Source organism: Pelodiscus sinensis, chromosome 1 (assembly GCF_052426305.1).
Source record: "Pelodiscus sinensis isolate ZL-2025 chromosome 1, ASM5242630v1, whole genome shotgun sequence".
NCBI lineage: Eukaryota > Metazoa > Chordata > Testudines > Trionychidae > Pelodiscus > Pelodiscus sinensis.
In genome coordinates this window covers 147,168,446-147,186,973 of record NC_143052.1, presented here as the reverse complement: position 1 = coordinate 147,186,973, position 18,528 = coordinate 147,168,446, and the positions used below count along the sequence as shown (strand labels likewise).

General features: G+C 42.6%; 1 long non-coding RNA gene across 2 annotated transcripts in view; it reads right to left on the bottom strand.

Moving 5' to 3' along the window:
* Positions 1-214: 214 nt before the first annotated feature.
* Positions 215-18,528, bottom strand: part of LOC112547422 (uncharacterized) — a 46,890-nt gene continuing 28,576 nt past the window's right edge. The window contains exons 3-4 of one of the 2 annotated variants that reach the window (XR_012897160.2): positions 4,217-4,417; positions 215-3,174 (exon numbers count right to left, since the gene is read on the bottom strand). This is a non-coding gene — a long non-coding RNA (uncharacterized LOC112547422). Of the gene's footprint in view, positions 4,418-18,528 lie in introns of both variants that reach the window. The other variant, XR_012897159.2, reaches the window with a different exon arrangement.

Below are 18,528 nucleotides of genomic sequence, written 5' to 3'. Positions count from 1 at the left end.
GAACAGAGTGTCTAGATTGGCACGGATGCTTTTCCGTAAACATACTTTTTGCAGAAAAGTGTCTGTGGCCAATCTAGATGAGCTTTTCCGCAAAAAAGCCCCGATCGCCATTTTCGCGATCGGGGCTTTTTTGCAGAAAACAAATCTTAGCTGTCTACACTGGCCCTTTTGCACAAAAGTTTTGCGCAAAAGGGACTTTTGCCCAAACGGGAGCAGCATAGTATTTCCGCAAAAAGCACTGATTTCTTACAGTAGGAAGTCAGTGCTTTTGCGGAAATTCAAGTGGCCAGTATAGACAGCTGGCAAGCTTTTCCGGAAAAGCAACTGATTTTCCGGAAAAACTGACCAGTCTAGACACAGCCCTGGTGTTAAATGGAAACTTCATGTTTCTTCCTAACTGATTCTCCATATTTTCAAATGTTAGGGTAAGTCTACACTGCTCATGTTACAAAGCTGTTGCCACAGTGCTGTAATGTGGACAGTGTAGCCAGTCTTTATCGCTGAGGGAGAGTTCTTCTGGCAATTAAGAAACCCCAACGAGAGGCAATAACTTTATTGCTGGAATTGCATAACCCAACAACAAAGCACTGTCTATACTGGCACTTTTCAGCACTAAAACTTTTATCGTTCACACCCCTGAACAACTAAAGTTTTGATTGTTGAAAGTGGCAGTGTAGACAGAAGTTTGGAAACATCTCTGTTCTCTTCACCTGTCTCTCTTAACATCTCTCCCTCTCCCTTCCTGCTGTTGTTTGTTGTGTAAAACTGTGTCTGTTATTTAACTTACTAATGTATTTTAGGATACAGTTTCCATGAAAGAGACTGTGCAATAAAGCTGCATGGAGATATTGCTTCAGTGAAGACAATTCTACTATGTCTCTTGGCAGCTTTTTCTATTGACTAACCATCCATAGCTTTATAAATATTTTAAATAATACTTCACCTAATTATTTCCTGTTGCCTTTTAAACCCATTTCTATATGTTATGTATGTTAAGGGGAGATTATATAAATTGGATAATTTGCAGGGCCATTGTTCTTACACAACTTATCTTTGATCACTTCACCTGAACTTTACCCACTAATCTATCTCCCGTGGGACTTATACCAACTTTCCCAAACTCTAAACATCTTCTCTCCAGGCATTGCTTCTCTCACATCCATATCTATCCTGGGCACATACTGTCATGGTTATGCATTATGCAGACATTTTTGACAGAACAAACATGGCTTGAAACCTTCATTTTGAGAGGGTGGAAATGAATGGATTACTTATGATTTGCAAGCCCCTCACTCCATCGTCTATATCAGGGCTACTCAACTTTGGAAGCCCCAGGGGGCCACAATGATACTGCCGAGGGCTGCAACTTAAGTATGGTTGCATATACATGCAAATATATAAGCAAATAGTTTCTTTCACACTGACGGACATGAATACAAAGCACTTCCCGCAATGCCCTGGTGCTCCCGGCATCTCCTCCCTGGGGGCTAGAAACGCCGACACTCTGTATCCGACCATTCCAGAGAGTCCATCTGCTTGTCTCTTTCAATGCTCACCCCAGCTAGGAGACACCTCGCCATTGGGAGCATGTTCCCAGGGGAAGCCAGGTTCAAAGGATCCCACTCGCGGGCCATGTGTTGAGCCCCGCATAAGCCTAAAGTGCACCAGGGGCCACAAACAAATGGGCCGTGGCCCACGGGCTGCGTGTTGAGTAGCCCTGCTCTATATCATTTATTTTTCTGTATGGTTCAGTGGGGAAAGCCCGAGGACTTTTTGTTCATCTGCATGGCAGCTGATCTTGTACCAGCTTATTGAGCCTTCCACTGATATGCCATGTAATTATTTAGTGGCTCTAGCTGCACTTTCTGTTTCCTGGCTCAGGGGTTGTTGTGTGTCCTCCCTATGGCTTTGTTAGTATTTTTCTGATTTCTCCCCTATGACATTCCCCTTCTTCTTTTCCTAGCCTGAATCTGGTGAAGGGTTGGACTCTGTGTGCTCTGCGATTCTGCTCTAGTTCACTGTCAATTATTCCTTTTTGTTTATAGTAATGCTTCATATCAGGCTTGATTGTCGTGGTGGCTGTGTCTTTCACACTTTTGCCTTCAAACACTAAATTTATTCCTAAACCTGGCTCTTTTTAAAAAATTTGCTTTATATAGTATTTTAAATCTGGAAGGATTTTTGGTGGGTGTGTTTATTGTTTAGCTGTTATGCAGCAGCTGTGCCCATGTATTGGGGATTATTGTTCAATTTTCTGTGAGAAACATGGATGTTTTTTCTTTTCTTCCTTTGTTTCAATCCTTGTACCTGCCTCTGGGCCATTCTTTCCCTCCCTGTCGGGCCTTTAATTCACACTCCTTGTTTGGTTCTTTTGTTATCTATTGTGTTGAGCAGAGATGTACATGTGTGAAAGTGCTTGTGGTTATATGGGCATTATCTTCTTCTAGCTAGATACTTATAAGAGGGGTAGTCGTGTTAGTCTGGATCTGCAAAAGCGACAAGGGGTCCTGTAGCACCTTATAGACTAACAGATTTATTGGAGCATAAGCTTTTGTGGGCAAAGACCCACTTTGTCAAATGACCTCCTGAGGTCTCTTCCAATCCTATGATTCTATTCTCCTAGGGAACGTCTACACAGCAACATTATTTTGAAATAAAGTAGTCCACGTCTACACAGCCAGCAATTATTTTCACATTATTTTGCAATACTGTCAAGCTGGAGAACTTCTTACTCCAGCTCCTGTAAACCTCATTGTACGAGGAGTAAGGGAAGTGGGAGGAAGAGTGCTCTATTTCAAAATAAGAGCCGTGTAGACCCAACCCTAGGCTGCAATGCATTTTCTGAGTTTCTCTCTCTCTCTTTTAAAAAAGTCATTTTGTAATGTCTGCAGGAGAGCATGACAGGCCTGCCAAGTGCAGAAATGTCAAGTGAGATGCATGATACTTGGCAGGTTTGCTCTCTACAAACAGATACAAAACTGGTGAAAAATAAACATAGAATTAGTAATAGAATGGCATTAACTTAGGAGGCTGCCTGGAATGCCACCCTTTCTCAATTGCCCAATCCAGTTGGGAAAACAGCAAATCAGTGGGAAGATACTAAAATGGGAGAGTGTACATAACCCAGGGCTTTGTTTATTCTTAGATTCTATCTTGGAAAACTGGACAAAAGTTCTGAAAAAACAAACAAACAAGATTTAACCATCAAAATGTAAAAGGAGGGGGGAGTATAACAAGCAAATATAGAAAAAGAACTATGAAAGATGTGAGGCCATAAAGCAGGAGTGAGGAATCTTTTTTTGGGTTGGGGGCCACTGACCCACAGAAAAATCAGTCAGGGGGCTGCACAAGTAAGAAGCGGGGAAAAAAACCCTTCACTGTGGCCCCTAACTGAGAAGAAGAAAGACACTCCCCACATTCCCCTCACACACCAGAGCTGACAAAAAGCTGACATGAGATTGACAAAACTATAGGACTATTACCTATCAGGATCTCCACATGAAATAGGGGTGACACCTGGAAATTATCAGAAGTATAAACTCTTCATCGTTTAAGATGTTTTCTGTGTAATGCTTTTGCCCTAAAATAAATCTACTGTGCTTTGTGAAAGCTGGATGGTCACTAGTAAACTAGACATTCACTCTGCGACAGAGTTAATTGCAGGTGAGGGACTCTTCTGGGATCAACATAGTGCATTGCAGGGGAATGGCAAACCTAGACTCCTGGTCTGAATGGAGAAGAACATAGGACCTGGTGATAGCTGGAGGCCTAAGATCTAAAGGAGTGCCTTTTCCCAGACCTGTAATGGACTGGGATGAAAGCAGTCCGGACTAGTGGTCAGAGCAGGAATCAGGTTTAGAAGGCAGAGCAGGCATCCAGCGTGGGGAACAAAGCAAAGGATCAGAGCCAGAGTCAGCCGACAATTACCAGAGCCAGGGGTCAAGTGTGGAATCAAAGCTGAGGCTCAGAACCAAAGTCAGATACTAAATTCTTGAGCCAAGAGTGAAGCTGGAGTCAGAAGTTGAAGGCCAGGGTCAAGCCAGGACTGATAACTGATGGTTGCAAGAGAGGCATAAGGGCAGGAACTAGAGGAGAGACCAGGATCAATCACAGAGCAGGATCACAGTGGTAATAGGAACAGTGGAGAGCCAAGAGCACAGCAGGAACAGGGTTGGGTGAAGGAAACAGGGCCAATGCAGCAACAGCAGGAAATCACCTTGTTCCTCCAACTATTTCTTGTGCTTCCTTCTGGCTTAAATAGCATGACTGGACCAATCAGAGGAGCTGGGCAATCCTCCAATCAGAGCTCCTGTAGGTGGTGCCTTGGCTTAGTGCTGCTAGTAGCTTGTCCCATGTCATTGGGTGGTTGTCAGCAGGTGGTGGCTGTCTAGGCGATGTTACAGAAGAAGCAAGTGACCTAGGAGCGGATGGAGTAAACAGAACTGCTTTATTGCCCACACATGTTTACCTCGGATGTTCAACACAACAGCTTCAGAGGAGTAGCTGAGTTAGTCTGTAACTAGAAAAACTTAAACAACGAATAGTCTAGTAGCACCATAAGACGAACAAAACATGTACCTGTTATTCAACACAACAGCTGAGTGGCAACCAATTGGCACCAATTACACCTTTTTATCTATTTTAGTATGTTAATTCACACGTCTATCACTACTTTTCCTAAAACCTTAATTAGTAGTATTAACTCCCATAAAAAGAATATTCATAAGCGGGTGATGAATATTATTATACCTGCCCCTAATTACTATTTACAGAATTTATGATTAAATCAACACTTTCCTATACTACAAACTTTCCAAATCATCAGGTTACAGAGATTACAAGAAAAGTAACCCAGAAATATTTAAACAGAGCCAGTGAGGGCAGATAAAAGACACAACAAAGAAAAGCAGCTGCATGCTTATCTATTTTTCTAGGATGCAAAAATGAAGGGAAAGAGCATGTTCAAGGGTAATGCGTATTGTGGCTGAACTGCTTATCACTATCTCAGACCTCTATTCTTTTTTGCATATTCCAACATTCCTGTGTCAGGGTTATACTGCTTTGGTTCTGCACACTGCTGTAGGTACATTTTAGATCCATATGAGAAACCAAGAAAAAATAAATATAACACATTCACCCACACACAGTTACATTTCTTTTGTTTGGTTGGTGGTTCCTTGTGATTCCTTGTTCCCAAGGACATCTTGAGTGCTTGCTTACAAGTGGCAAAGCATCCACTCAAAAAGGTGAGCAAGGAGATTATGTATTGATTTTCCAGAGCCAGAAATAAGAGAATGACTCTGGATATGGGCTCAAACCCTAGTTTTTATTTTTATTTTAGGAAGTGACCCCTTGATCCATTGAACCTTGCCCTTGCTGCTGCCATTGGCACCTGATAGATAAGTTACACATATCTCTAAAAAGATCAGGGTGGAATGAGTTTAAGCTACAGCAAGCAGAGTCGGTTAAATAATTGGGGAAAACAAAATGGGCCAGATTCTGAAGTCAACAGAGTTTAATGAATTTACAATCAACTGAGTATCTGGCCTTTAAATCTAAGAACGATTTGTCAGTAGAAGTTGCCATAAGAGGTGGTGGAATCATCTCCATTGTGGCTATCATACAACCACATTTTGTTCCATGGCCTTGATTAAAAAAACTGTATCCTGAAATGCTCTTTAGAGTTAAGCAGTAATGAAGATAACACAGATTGATGACTTGAAAGGCTTATCAGAAGAGGGAGAAGAGACGCTTTCTCTGAAATCTGCAAACAGAGGAAGAGTCAGGAAAGAAAGGGAGGCTATCCCAGTCTGTGGGAGAGGCAGCCAGTGATGTGTTGGGATGAGCAAGGAAGAGAATAAGCTGGAGTAACAATTAACCTGAAAGTTATAAAAAGGAGATTCTTAATTAAATTGTGAAACTTTCATTTTCAATTCCTTTGAAATGCATTTCTAATTTTAGGAAAACCCTCTGAACATGAACTGAATGTAAACTGCACTTGTAGCAATAATGGCTTGCATCTGCAGAAACCTCATGTGGAGCTGCTTTAGGCTATCTTAATGGGGTAATGACTCCAAGGAAGAATGTAACCTACTTGTATGTTACAGGTCCCCCTCTGTGCAGAGGATAGGAGTCTGTTATATTTGCAAGAAAAGAGCTAAGAATGGGCAAATTAGTATTTACTCTTGAAATGCTGCAAGAACTCAAGTGAAAGCAAAAGAAATATTCAGTTGCAGATAAAACGTACCTCCAACACCCAGGCACAATGAGGTGTATCATTAATTACTTGCTTTAGGCTGACTAGTGCTCAGAAGTCAGAGGAGATGCAATCACTTTCATGTGTGTCTGTTTTGGCAAAAGTATTGTTTTCTATCTAAATGTTAATGTTCCTCTAATATATTTGTCTTTGGTATTTGATTTTATTATCCAGAATTTATTTTACCAAGAACCCCCACTTCCACCCAAGATTAATTTCTCTTGTTTTTCTTGTTTAATAGTTTCGTGGAGACCACAATAGAAATAAGTATAGTACAATCTGGTACTAGCACTAGAATAAACCTTCCAGCAATGAATGATCCATATGGAAATGGTGACTATTAAACACTAGCACAAGAGGTATTCTCCACATGAGTTCTTTGAAATGTTCAACACTGAAATCACTGCAAGATGGCAGCTAATGAATTCCAGAGAAATGTCTGCTCCCAGAAATCAGCACTGCATTTCCACTTACCTTTTCTCTGCTTTGTAGTAGACAAGTTGGAGAGAGTTCACAGAACACCAACAAATTACTGTAATAGAGAGATGTAATGATCGACTAGTAGAAAAGAGTAAAAGAGCTAAATATGCACAAAATACTGAAGTATGGAGAAACAATGACTGAGGGCCTGTTTCTACAGTCCTCACACAAGAAAACTCCCTGTAACTTTAATATGAGTATTGGCAGCAAATGATTTTGGGGTTTGATCCTAAGGGGGAATTGGATAACTGACTACAAGTACTTGAGGATATAAACACACTGGAGTGAGAGGAATTATTTTGATAGACTATCATTAGGAGAAGTGGGATGAAATTCAGAAACTTTCCTAACAGTTCTGAAACTTTCCAAAATAGTTCCAAAAACTTAAAATGTCCTACCTCCCAAAGGTGGTATACCTTTGAATCCGTGAAATACAGAGATGCTAGTCTATGCGTAGTTAAGTTGAAGCTACATTTTTGCAATACACAGAAAAATATGACACATTTGCTCACTTTTCTTTAGAAATTTGAGAAACTATTATTTTAAAAGTTCTTGTGCAATTTTTTCCTCCTCATCCTTTCAGCCTTGATCCTTGATTATCTAACACTCATATGGTGACATTTGCTTCTTGACACCTGCATAGTGTAAAACAATCTTTAAAACAGAGTGAGGAGTCATGGTTTATTGGTTAGAATGGTGGCGGGCAATCTGAGTTCTATGCCTTAGCCTTGCTTTATGATTTTAGGTAAAACCTCTCGTCCCTTGGTAAAACTGCATTACCCTTTTTCAGCAGTGGTCATATGTCCTAACACATTTGTGAATTCCTATTCTACCCACATTAAAAGAACACAAAGACTGAGTTGTTCAGATCAACACTGCTTCCCCCACAAACATTCCTCTGTGCCCCCCAGTTTTCAAACATCTGTTCTAGAGCCACAGGTTTGATGTGGGTCAGTCATGGCCCTGCCCCTCCCCTCAACCTTTAAATTGTGTTTCTTGGTATCAGCTGTGATGTGTTGCTTCTGCTTCTCTGGCTCACTTCAGCTAATAGGATGGGAGTATGCTAGTGAATAAGGAGGATGGGGTGACTTTTCTCTCTGTGATTCTGCTGACATTCACCTATGATCTGAGCAATTCACAGGACAGTGGAGAGAAACAGAAAAAAAAGCAAGACAGAGGCAAGAACAGGGGAACTAACAGTTTCTATGACGACAAAATACACCAGCCTGTGGCATGACTTTGATCTGAGTGCATCATGGTAAATGGCAGTACAATAAGTCAAAGTGAAGAGCCTTCTCCTGATAATAGCAACACTAAGAAATTTCTGAACCAGCTGTGAAAGCATTTTTATTGCACATTATGATTTTAATTGTGTGTATGTGTAGGTGGCAGAAAATTGGATCTTTAAACTTTATAATCAAGGTGAGAGAAGGGAAAGTGTTTGAAAAACACTTGTCATCAAAATACTCACATCTATTACTAATTGTTTCTCAGGCCGTAGTAGCAAAGCTTTCTAACTTCCGCCTACTAACTTCCTCCACAGTTCAGAGACTTCCTGAGTCACACTTATCTATGTATTTATTCATTTTGGTATAAACAGAGATAAAGGCCAAGGTGAAATAACTACTGCCTTGTCTTTGGTAGGATTTTACCTCGGGTTAGTTTACTATGTGTTCACTCCAGTTAAAAAGACATCATTTTTTCCTCAATGAAGACAAGGCCTAAGTTCTAGGGTTGCCAGATGGTTACAACAAAAATACCGGACACACTTGACATTACATCACAATCTACATTACATCTTATTTAGAAAATACCGGACATTTATATTTCCTCATTTACATTTTCTCAATTTGTTTCCCGAACAGAAAGCTCAAATACTGGACTGTCTGGTTCAAAACTGGACACCTGGCAACCCTACTAAGTTCTGGATTCACAAAAGTACTCTAGTGCCTAAATCCCAGTCTTAGGTATCTAAGACTGGGTATAGGTGTCTAAAGCTGGGGGTTAGGTATGAGAGTACTTCTGTGAATCTAGAACTTAGGCCTTGTCTTCACTGAGGAAAAGAAGATGTGTTCTTAACTGAAGTGAACACATAGTAAACTAACCTGACATAAAATCCTAGTTCTAGCATTCTGCTGGGATCCCCAAAACTCCTGCTGAGACCTGTTATTGCCTAATCTCACTTAGCGTCTATTTTTTTTTCAGTAAGAAGTGCCTAGATGCCTATGCTTCTGCCCCTGACCATGGGCACTGCTGCTTCCCTTTAGGAGTTCAGGTGTCTCTCTCAGGCATAAGTCCCGAATGCTTAAAAAACCAGAGAAGACAGACATTTGGTGGGGCAGGGGTTTGGGAGAAGAGGTGGAGTGGGAGTGGGGTCTTGACCAGAGGTAGGGAGTTTGAGTACCTCATAGCAAGAAGATAAGTCAGTCAGAGTCAATGTAGCCAGGCATAGTTGGGAGTGATTTACATGCTGGAGAGTTTTTGTGAGCAAATCAGGTTCAGAGGCTACAGCAGCAAGGCAAGAGCTCAGATCAGCAGTAATTGAAGGTTGCAGATGACCCAACTAGATTAAATGAATTGTTGGGTTTAGTCTAATTCCTACTAGGGAAAAACACAAATCACACTAATTACCTTTATAACTGTCATAATTACTTTGGTAATCGCAGAAGACTCAGGTGGCTGGAGGTCTGTATGTGGGAAGTTAACACTTTTTACAGCCTAGCTATACCCATTCAAAAGATAAGAATAAAGAAGTATCAGTATCTAAGGTACTGTTCTTCAGTTATGGATTTCTTTAAGTTTTGAGTATTTGTAGATAATATTACATTGTTGTATAGTGGTGCTGAAGCCCACTCCAGCAAGGAGAGGGTTACAGACAAGTCAGAGGAGGCTTGTGCAATGCTGGCCCATTAGTATGGGGAGCAGTTAGGCAATCAAGGCCAGGCTGGGCCCCATAAAAGGCTGCAGGACTGAAAGGAGGTCACTCTTGTTCTGGCCAAGTAGGGAGCCTAGAGAGAACAGTGCTGGGCAGGCTCAGAGGAGCTGGAGAGAGGCTCCAGGCTGTTACCTCCCAGGCTATGGCCTTGATACAAGGGCTATGAAGGTATAAGGGTAATGGGGAAGTGGCCCAGCGAATAAGGATAATTAAGGGGAGTGAAGGAGGGTAGGACAAGGCTGCCACCAGCAGGTGTCTGGGTTGGGACCCAGAACAGTGGGTGGGCCTGGGTCCCCTCTTGCTCCTTGTACTGCACCTTGCCACACTGAAGCATAGCCTATCAAGACTTTAACTTGCCCTCAGGCAAGCGGCTAGGCTTTGGGGCTGCAGTTAGCTACAGTGGTAGGTGTGAGACTGAGGGCTGCTTATACCCCTGGAAGAGGGTGAGAACAGAGTGCTGGGCACTGCCCTGAAGAGGACATTGCAGTCTAGGGAATGACATGGGTCCAAAGCCAGAGGGTGGAGACAGTGGAGTGGAGCAATGATGGGTGAGACACCTGCCAGAAGGTGGTGCACTCAATGGTCAGAGCTAGTTCCTGGTGTGACCAGCAGGAGGTGCTGTAGCAGTGAGTTGACTTCACTATATTGCAATATTATTGTTTTGCTATCTGGCCACACTTTGAATGTTCATGGAGTAAATATAGAGAATTTAGTAATTTGAACAATTCAAATTAGGCCCTTTGGCTTATCTTAAATTGATTGCTGTAGTAGCTGGAACTTCTGTTTTACTCCACTGCTTTCTTTCTTTTGACCTTGTTGTTCAGGGCTTATGTCTGAATTCTCTGCAGTATGTTAAGAGCTAGGCTGAGTGCTCAACTAATCTCAGATACCTTGTAAAAGGCCCATTGAATGGTGGTGGAGAAAAATAGGCAGAAAATGGATTCTTCTATTTGCACCAGTTCATAGATTTTTAAACAAATCATATTGGGCTGAGTGTTTCTTTTCTTCTTTTCTGCCTGCTAGAAATAGACTGAAGCTTTTATGCATGGCTGTCTGTAGCTGGGCATTTAAATAAGTGGCCTGATTTTCAACTCTGCTGTACACTGGTAGCCATCACTGAAATAAACTGGGGAAAGTCTGAAAACCAGTCCTCTTGTATGCCTAACTTTAGGCACTCACACTTGAAAATATTGACTACTTCCTGTTGTATGTGTACCTGTTGCAATAATTATGGCCTCTTCTTCAGAGGCTCTCAAAGCACTAAGAATCCTAGATAGCTGAGGAGAGAGGTGCCAAGAGACTTCTCTGCCACCTCCTTATCCTCCTTAGCAAGGGCTAGACATAATAGCAGCCCTTGCTCACAGAAGAGAACTATTCCCTCCTTGTGCCTTTAGAGACTTACAGTGATAAAGCTAGGAAAGAGGTGGAGTCCTGGCTCTGCTTCCTTGTGTGTGCCAGAGACAGGGTGGAACAAGTTTCATCATTCAGGGAGGTACGTAGGGGTGTCCGCTCCTTGTGTTTTCCATGGAATTAGATGGGATTCAGTGTCTATCAACACATATGCACAAACCTAAACATGGGCCACTTTGTGAGCTGTATTCTTTTGCCTGTTAAGGAACAGTCTCTTAAAACCCCAGTAAAGTAAGTGGCCTATTGTACAGATTTGGGGGTAGGTGAGGTTGGGGGGAGAAACTAAAGCCCAAAGTGAGAGTTACTTGCAAAAGGTTATACAGCAAACTGGTGACTGAGCTAGAAATAATCTCAGGATGTTTTCTGGATATATATCCATATGTAATACAGGTGTATGACTGAGCATTCATTGCATTTTTATGCTGCCTGTTGACAGAGGTGAATGAAAATTAGTAAAAATGGTCTTTCTGCAGCATGACACTAAGGGATTGTAAATATGTTTTACGTTAAAGGGTGATTTCAATGTAGCAATAGAAGTTAGAATTAAAAGGCCCTGACTGCCTCATGTATAATTGTTCCCAGCAGGCTATAATCTTTCAAGAGCAACCTGAGGTCAACTTAAGATAGCTGCCTAGGGTGAAGTAAAAGAGCATTTGGGCCAAATATCCCCCCCGCCATTTTCCATGGAGTACCTTGTGAAGTAGGATCCTGCCACAGTTCAACAAAGAAGCTGATCTTACGGGACTTAGTTGCTTGATGATGACTCTAGAGTAGAAGCTGTGTGAACTAATGCCTTGGAGGAAACTAGAACAGAGTAGCTACTTAAGATTAATGACTGGATTCATTAAAAGCTACTTATGTGAGAGGTAATGTTTTATGTACAACTCTCAGCCAATTAATAAAAATGGGTCAATTAGACTGTCAAATGCAACAACATACATTCAGTGTTCATATATTTATGAATGAGATAAAATACATACAGGAAAACACCTACTTGCATCACACAAAGCAGATACAGCTGTTTAACCGATGATATTGAACACTTCATTCAACTTGCATCAGTGTCACCCACCCACTCATTAGAGAGGGCAACATGAGGGTTTCTGTCATGGGTGTACTATAACTGGAACTTGTCATTAGGGTGCCTTTCATCCCAAAATAACCATTACAAATTAGACATACAGGGCAATCAGTTCACATATGACAGAAATGCAGCCACTTCCGGTGTTGGAAGGTGGTAGCCAAACCATGGAGCACAGCAGTGAGCGGAGGGGAAATTTTAGGTCATTTGAGCCAACCTTTTTCATATAAATAAGTGGTTTTTTTTAACCTTGAATATCCCTGCAGAGCAGAAAAGAATTCTTAATTCTTTCTTTTTAATATCATCCCAAAGATCCCAATGCAGAAACTGAATATCCATAAATTAATCTAGCTTGGAAGCAGAGCTAACCTTGCCAGAATCTGGTTTTTAGGGATTCTGGATTAAACATGATGCTCAGACCATTAATGGTATGTCTACACAGCAAAAGGAAACAAACAAAAACCCCAAACCCATGGTAGCGAGTCACAGAACCCAGGTCAACTAAAATTAGCAGTGCAACACCTGGGTTGGAGATATGGTGTCTAAGCCCACTCTCTCCCCCGCTCCCTCACCTCAGGTCTCAGATCCTGTGTTCCAGCCCAGGGGTGCTGAAATAATGTGTATAGTGGGGAAACAGACATTGAACCCAACTGTAAATCCTTTATATAATGGAAACCACTTTAAGCCATGGGGTGCTGCCATACCCACAGCTCCCCTAGTTCCTGCACCTATGCTTCACTCTGAGGAAGAATGTCTACACTGGACTATTAATTTTAGTTCCCTAGAGTAAACCCCATGGCTGTGTCTAGACTGGCCAGTTTTTCCAGAAAATCAGCCACTTTCTGGAAAAACTTGCCAGCTGTCTACACTGGCCGTTTGAATTTCCGCAAAAACACTGACTTCCTACTGTAAGAAATCAGTGCTTTTTGCGGAAATACTATGCTGCTCCCGTTCAGGCAAAAGTCCCAGTGTAGACAGCTGAGACTTGTTTTCTGCCAAAAAGCCCCGATCGCGAAAATGGCAATTGGGGCTTTTTTGCGCAAAATCGCGTCTAGATTGGCCACGGACGCTTTTCCGCAAAAAGTGCTTTTGTGGTAAAGTGTCCGTGCCAATCTAGATGCTCTGTTCCAAAAATGCTTTTAACAGAAAACTTTTCCGTTAAAAGCATTTCCGGAAAATCATGCCAGTCTAGACATAGCCCATGAGTCCAAGTTACTTGACCCTACCTCTGAGACCTACTGCCATGGTGTTTTGTATGCATTTTTGGATTTGCTGTACAGATGTATGCTAAATCAACCCCTGGAGTAGCTTCTTTTGTGGCATGTGGGAAAGAATGAATTGTATACATGTGTAAGAAACACTTCTGGTGACTGATTGCCAGAACCATGAAATGTGTTTCTTTCCCAAGGTGGCTATAATCTCCACTATCATCAGCTATATGTAATTTCAGAGAGAAAAACAAGAAATAGTACCCGTAGAAAATATACATGCTGACTTGAGGAATGGACGATCTATTTGCAATATAATATGCAAGAGGCTGGGGTTGTCCATAAAGAATAGGACCTGTACACAGGTGAGAAATGACATGAAATGTGAAAAGGAATTATTTATAAATAACAATCTAGATAACTGTCCCAATGGCCATACCTGTGCAATAGATTTCATTTTCTTATTCCACATGAGAGTGCAGGATTGTAACTCTGGGTGTCAGTCTGAAGCCCAGAAGGGTGGTTGAGCTAGTGTAAAGCAGCGGAAACAGCTGTAAATTGAGGGTTTATTTTTGTCTAGAATATCACAAATATCATGTGGCTTTGCTATCTGTTGCCATTAGGTATTTAAGTTCTAAACTATTTTAACTTTGGGATATAGCTCTACATAAAACTGGTATAAGGCCATGAGAAGTCCTAGACCACGGTGTTATCAGAGGCAACTCCACCAATCGCTACCCTTACTGTCCAGTTAATTTTCATGCAACAACTCTCTACAGTCACCATACAATCAATGGTAGATTATTTAGTCCACAACATGGGCTCCTAGTAATATCTTTAATTTACGTAGTACCTTCTCATTGCAAAGGTGTTTTAAAGGTTGTACAAACAAATATTGCCATTCACTACCGATGGACAGCTCCCGCAGGATTGCTATTACGCAGCAATCTATAGGAGGGGACACCAAACAATCCTACATCCAACTTGAAACTATAGGAAAATTTTTAGATGGGAGAGAGATACAACTACATAATTTTGAAGCTGGTCAAGACAGAATATTTTCTGAATACAAATAGTCAATAAGTGCCAAGAGAACTTTTGTATTCTTAAGGGGTGAGTGAGGACTTTGATTTTATATCTCATCTGCAAGATGACACTAGACAGAACAGTGCACAATAGCCCTGTGAGGAGATATTGTGTGCAGTACGATTCTGAATGGAAAGCATTTCCCTGTGATGCCATCTAATTCTCTGAAACCATAGTGCCCTCTGGCATCACAGTGGGATCCATATTGACTCAAGGCAACAGTACTCCTTCATGAGACACCCACTCTACTTCAGGAAGAATAAAATAGTCCAGACACCCAGCCTGAAGGCCTTGACCCCTTACTAAATTGCTAAAAGTATCGGTTATGCACCTCAGTCTTCAAATTTGCCAGTGTGTGAAACAAGCCATTAAAATGTGATAAATATTTGAGATGTGGAATACCTGGCTTTTGCTGCATAGTGTTTCCTAATTGACACAATTGTTTTGAAATGTAAAATCTGCAATAAGGGATTTCCCCCCACTGTATACATTCAGCTTTCTAAAAAAAGAGAACCAGAGAAACAACTTCCCTCACACACAAGGATAATTAAGGCAGTTGATTAATCAGTTAACTCGTGATTAACTAAAAAGAATTAATTGCAGTTTGAATCGTATTTTTTCTACATTTTCAAATATATTGACTTCAATTACAACACAGAATACAAAGCGTTTACTGCTTATTTTATATTTTTATTACAAATATTTGCACTAGAAATGATAAACAAAATATACAGTATTTTTCAATTCACCTCATACAAGTACTATAATGCAGTCTCTTCATGGTAAAAGTGTAACTTACAAAATATAGATTTTTTTTTAAATTACATATACTGAAAACCAAAACAATGTAGGTGCTAATGTTTTACAAGTCCTCTGTGTTACTTCTTGTTCAACCAATCGTTAAGACAAACAAGTTTGTTTACATTTAGGGGAGATAATGCTGATGGCTTCTTATTTACATTGTCATCTGAAAGTGAAACTAGCCATTCACATGCACTTTTGTAGCTAGCATTGGAAAAGAACGGTTACTTACCTGTAATTGTTCTTCGAGATGTGTTGCTCATGTCCATTTGAATTAGGTGTGCGCACCGCGTGCACTGCGTCTTCCGGAGTGTTTTCCCTAGCGGTACCTGTAGCGCCGGCAGGGCGCCCCCTGGAATGGTGCCGCCATGGCGGGGCATAAGTACCCCTGCCGGCGCTCCCCCACTTCAGTTCCTTCTTGCCGGATGCTCCGACGAAGGGAAGGTGGGGGGGAATCGAATGGACATGAGCAACACATCTCGAAGAACAACAGTTACGTAACCGTTTTTTCTTCTTCGAGTGGTTGCTCATGTCCATTCGAATTAGGTGACTTCCAAGCCAATCCCACTTCAAGGAGGAGGAGTCGGAGCACTCAGAAAGAGTAGTCCACGAAAGTTGAACAATCCAAACAAATTTATTCAACTACACGAACACAGAGAACTGTAGAAAAGTACAATGTGGTACAGGTAAAAACAAAAATATTTACAATACAGAACTGAGGACTGCAGAGCCCAGTCCTGTGTCCTCCTTGGCCTGCTGTGTCAGTGCATAGTGCGCCGTAAAGGTATGGACCAACGACCACGTGACCGCCCTGCAGATTTCAGTGATTGGAACCTGCGTCCCAAAAGCTACAGAGGACGCCTGCACCCTGATGGAATGTGCTGTAATCCGGGATAGGACCTTCCCGTCCAGGGCATAACACTCCCTGATACACCCTGCAACCCAATTGGACAACCTCTGGGTCGATATGGGGAACCCTTTCATTCTGTCAGTGACAGCAATAAACAATTGTGTGGACTTGCGAAAGGGTTTAGTCCTATCAATATAAAAGGCTAGCGCATGTCTAGCATCCAGGGAATGGAGCACTTGCTCCTTAGGGGGGCTTTGGAAAGAAAACCGGGAGGTAAATTTCTTGGGACAAGTGGAATGGAAGGCAAAGAGACTGGCCAGGCAGAGGGGTGGAGCAGGCCCAGGCCAGTCCCCTAGGGGCAGTGAGGGAGAGATACTCTGCCCCCTGTTCTGCTCTAACCCCACTCCTAAGCACTTGGACACGACGGCTGTGTCTACATTGGCACCCCTTTCCGGAAAAGGGATGCTAATGAGACCAGTCGGAATTGCAAATTCTGCGGGGGATTTAAATATCCCCCGCGGCATTTGAATTTACATGGCTGCCGCTTTTTTCTGGCTCAGGGTTTTGCCGGAGAAAAGCGCCAGTCTAGACGCGATTTTCTGGAAAATAAGCCCTTTTCCGGAAGATCCCTTATTCCTACTTTCAAGGCAAAACCCCGAGCCGGAAAAAAGCGGCAGCCATGTAAATGCAAATGCCGCGGGGGATATTTAAATCCCCTGCGGAATTTGCAATTCCGACTGGTCTCATTAGCATCCCTTTTCCGGAAAGGGGTGCCAATGTAGACACAGCCTACGAGTATTTCTACACAGCAGCATTATTTCGGAATAACGTCCATTATTCCAAATAACTATAGGAGCATCTACACAACTAGCCCATTATTTTTAAATTATTTTGAAATAATGGGCATCTTATTTCAGCATTCGTAAACCTCATTCCACGAAGACGACGCTCCACTGCTGCTATTTTGAAACAGCTCCTCCGCCAGCTCCAAAGTAATTGAGGCTCTAAATCGAGGTAGCGCATCCACAATAGGGGAGCCTGCCCTGGACTAATTTCCAGGCTTCCTTATAGTGTACATATGCTATTTCAAAATAAGCTATTTTGGGGTATTTCTGCTAGAATAGTTTATTCCAAAATAATCATGCAGTGTAGATGTAGCCTAAAAGTCTGGTTACCTGCAGAAACTGGCCTTCACCAGTGGCAGTGAGTGGAAAGAGCAGCAACTGCTGCTGGAGTCTAGAGGACCACTCAAATAGCTTTATGCTGCTTCCCCTCCCCCATCCTGCCCCCACACCAACCCTGCCCTAGCTTTGTGGAGTGGGACACAGAATTAAAAAAGCATGATTTAAAAAGTTTGAGATCATTGATCTAGTCTGACTTTCTGCATGTTGAAGGCCACAGAACCTAACTCGCTGACTCCTATAATAGGGTATGTCTACACTACAGCATTAATTTGAAATATCTTATTTCAAAATAGTTAATTAGAAATAAGTTATTTCAAAATAATGCGTCTACACACAAAATGCATTTTGAAATAGCCTTTTTCTATTTCGAAATATTGCGTCCACACTGAGTGGACACTGATTCAGATTTAAGGCCGGCTGGAACCAGGTCAGGCAGGGCATAAGGTCAGGAGTGTCTATGTGTGGCTGTTGCCTGAGGCTATCTGAGGCCCGTGCTTAAAGGGATACCCCTTCCTTCCCCCGGGCAGCCGGTTCTCAGGTGTCCCTGCTTGCTTGCCTGCCTCAATGAGGGACAGAAAAGCATTTGTGTCTTGGAGTGCTCTGGTTGCCCTCACTCAGGACACCATAGCACTCTGCAACATGGAGCCAGAGCTGCCCCTGGGCACTCTGGTGCGTCTCGTGGACGTGTTACAATCAGCCTGGTTGCACTTGCTGCAGGCTGCCATCTGGGAGGTCCATCCAGGAGGCCCTGCGGGAGAGTGTCCACCCTGAGGAGCACTCAGAGCCTCCCTGGTCTGCCCCACTGGGGGCTTGTGCCTCACGTCCTTCCACATACCCCTCCCTAACCACCCTTCCTGATGTCAAATAAAATACATGTATTTTCAAAATATAAACTCTCTTTATTTAACAAAACGGGGGGGGGGATGAAACTATGGTGAGACTGGGGAAAGGAGGCGGGGGGGAGAGGGAAAACTGGGAGGAGGGAGCTAGAAGGGGGAAGAAGGGGGAGGGGAAACTCAGGGGTAGGGGTCTCGCTGGGCCAACTGTCTCCCAGCACAGCAGGTGCAGGGGCCTCAGCGTCCCTGAGGGAATGGGGAGGAGGGTGTGGAGTGAGAGGCAGGAGGGGGAGAAGGAATGGGAGGAGGAGCGGTAGCTGGGGAGGCAGCAGGCGCTGGAGTGACACGAGGCAGCACGCTCTGCACCAGGGTCTGCATGTGTTCGCAGATGACATGACCCT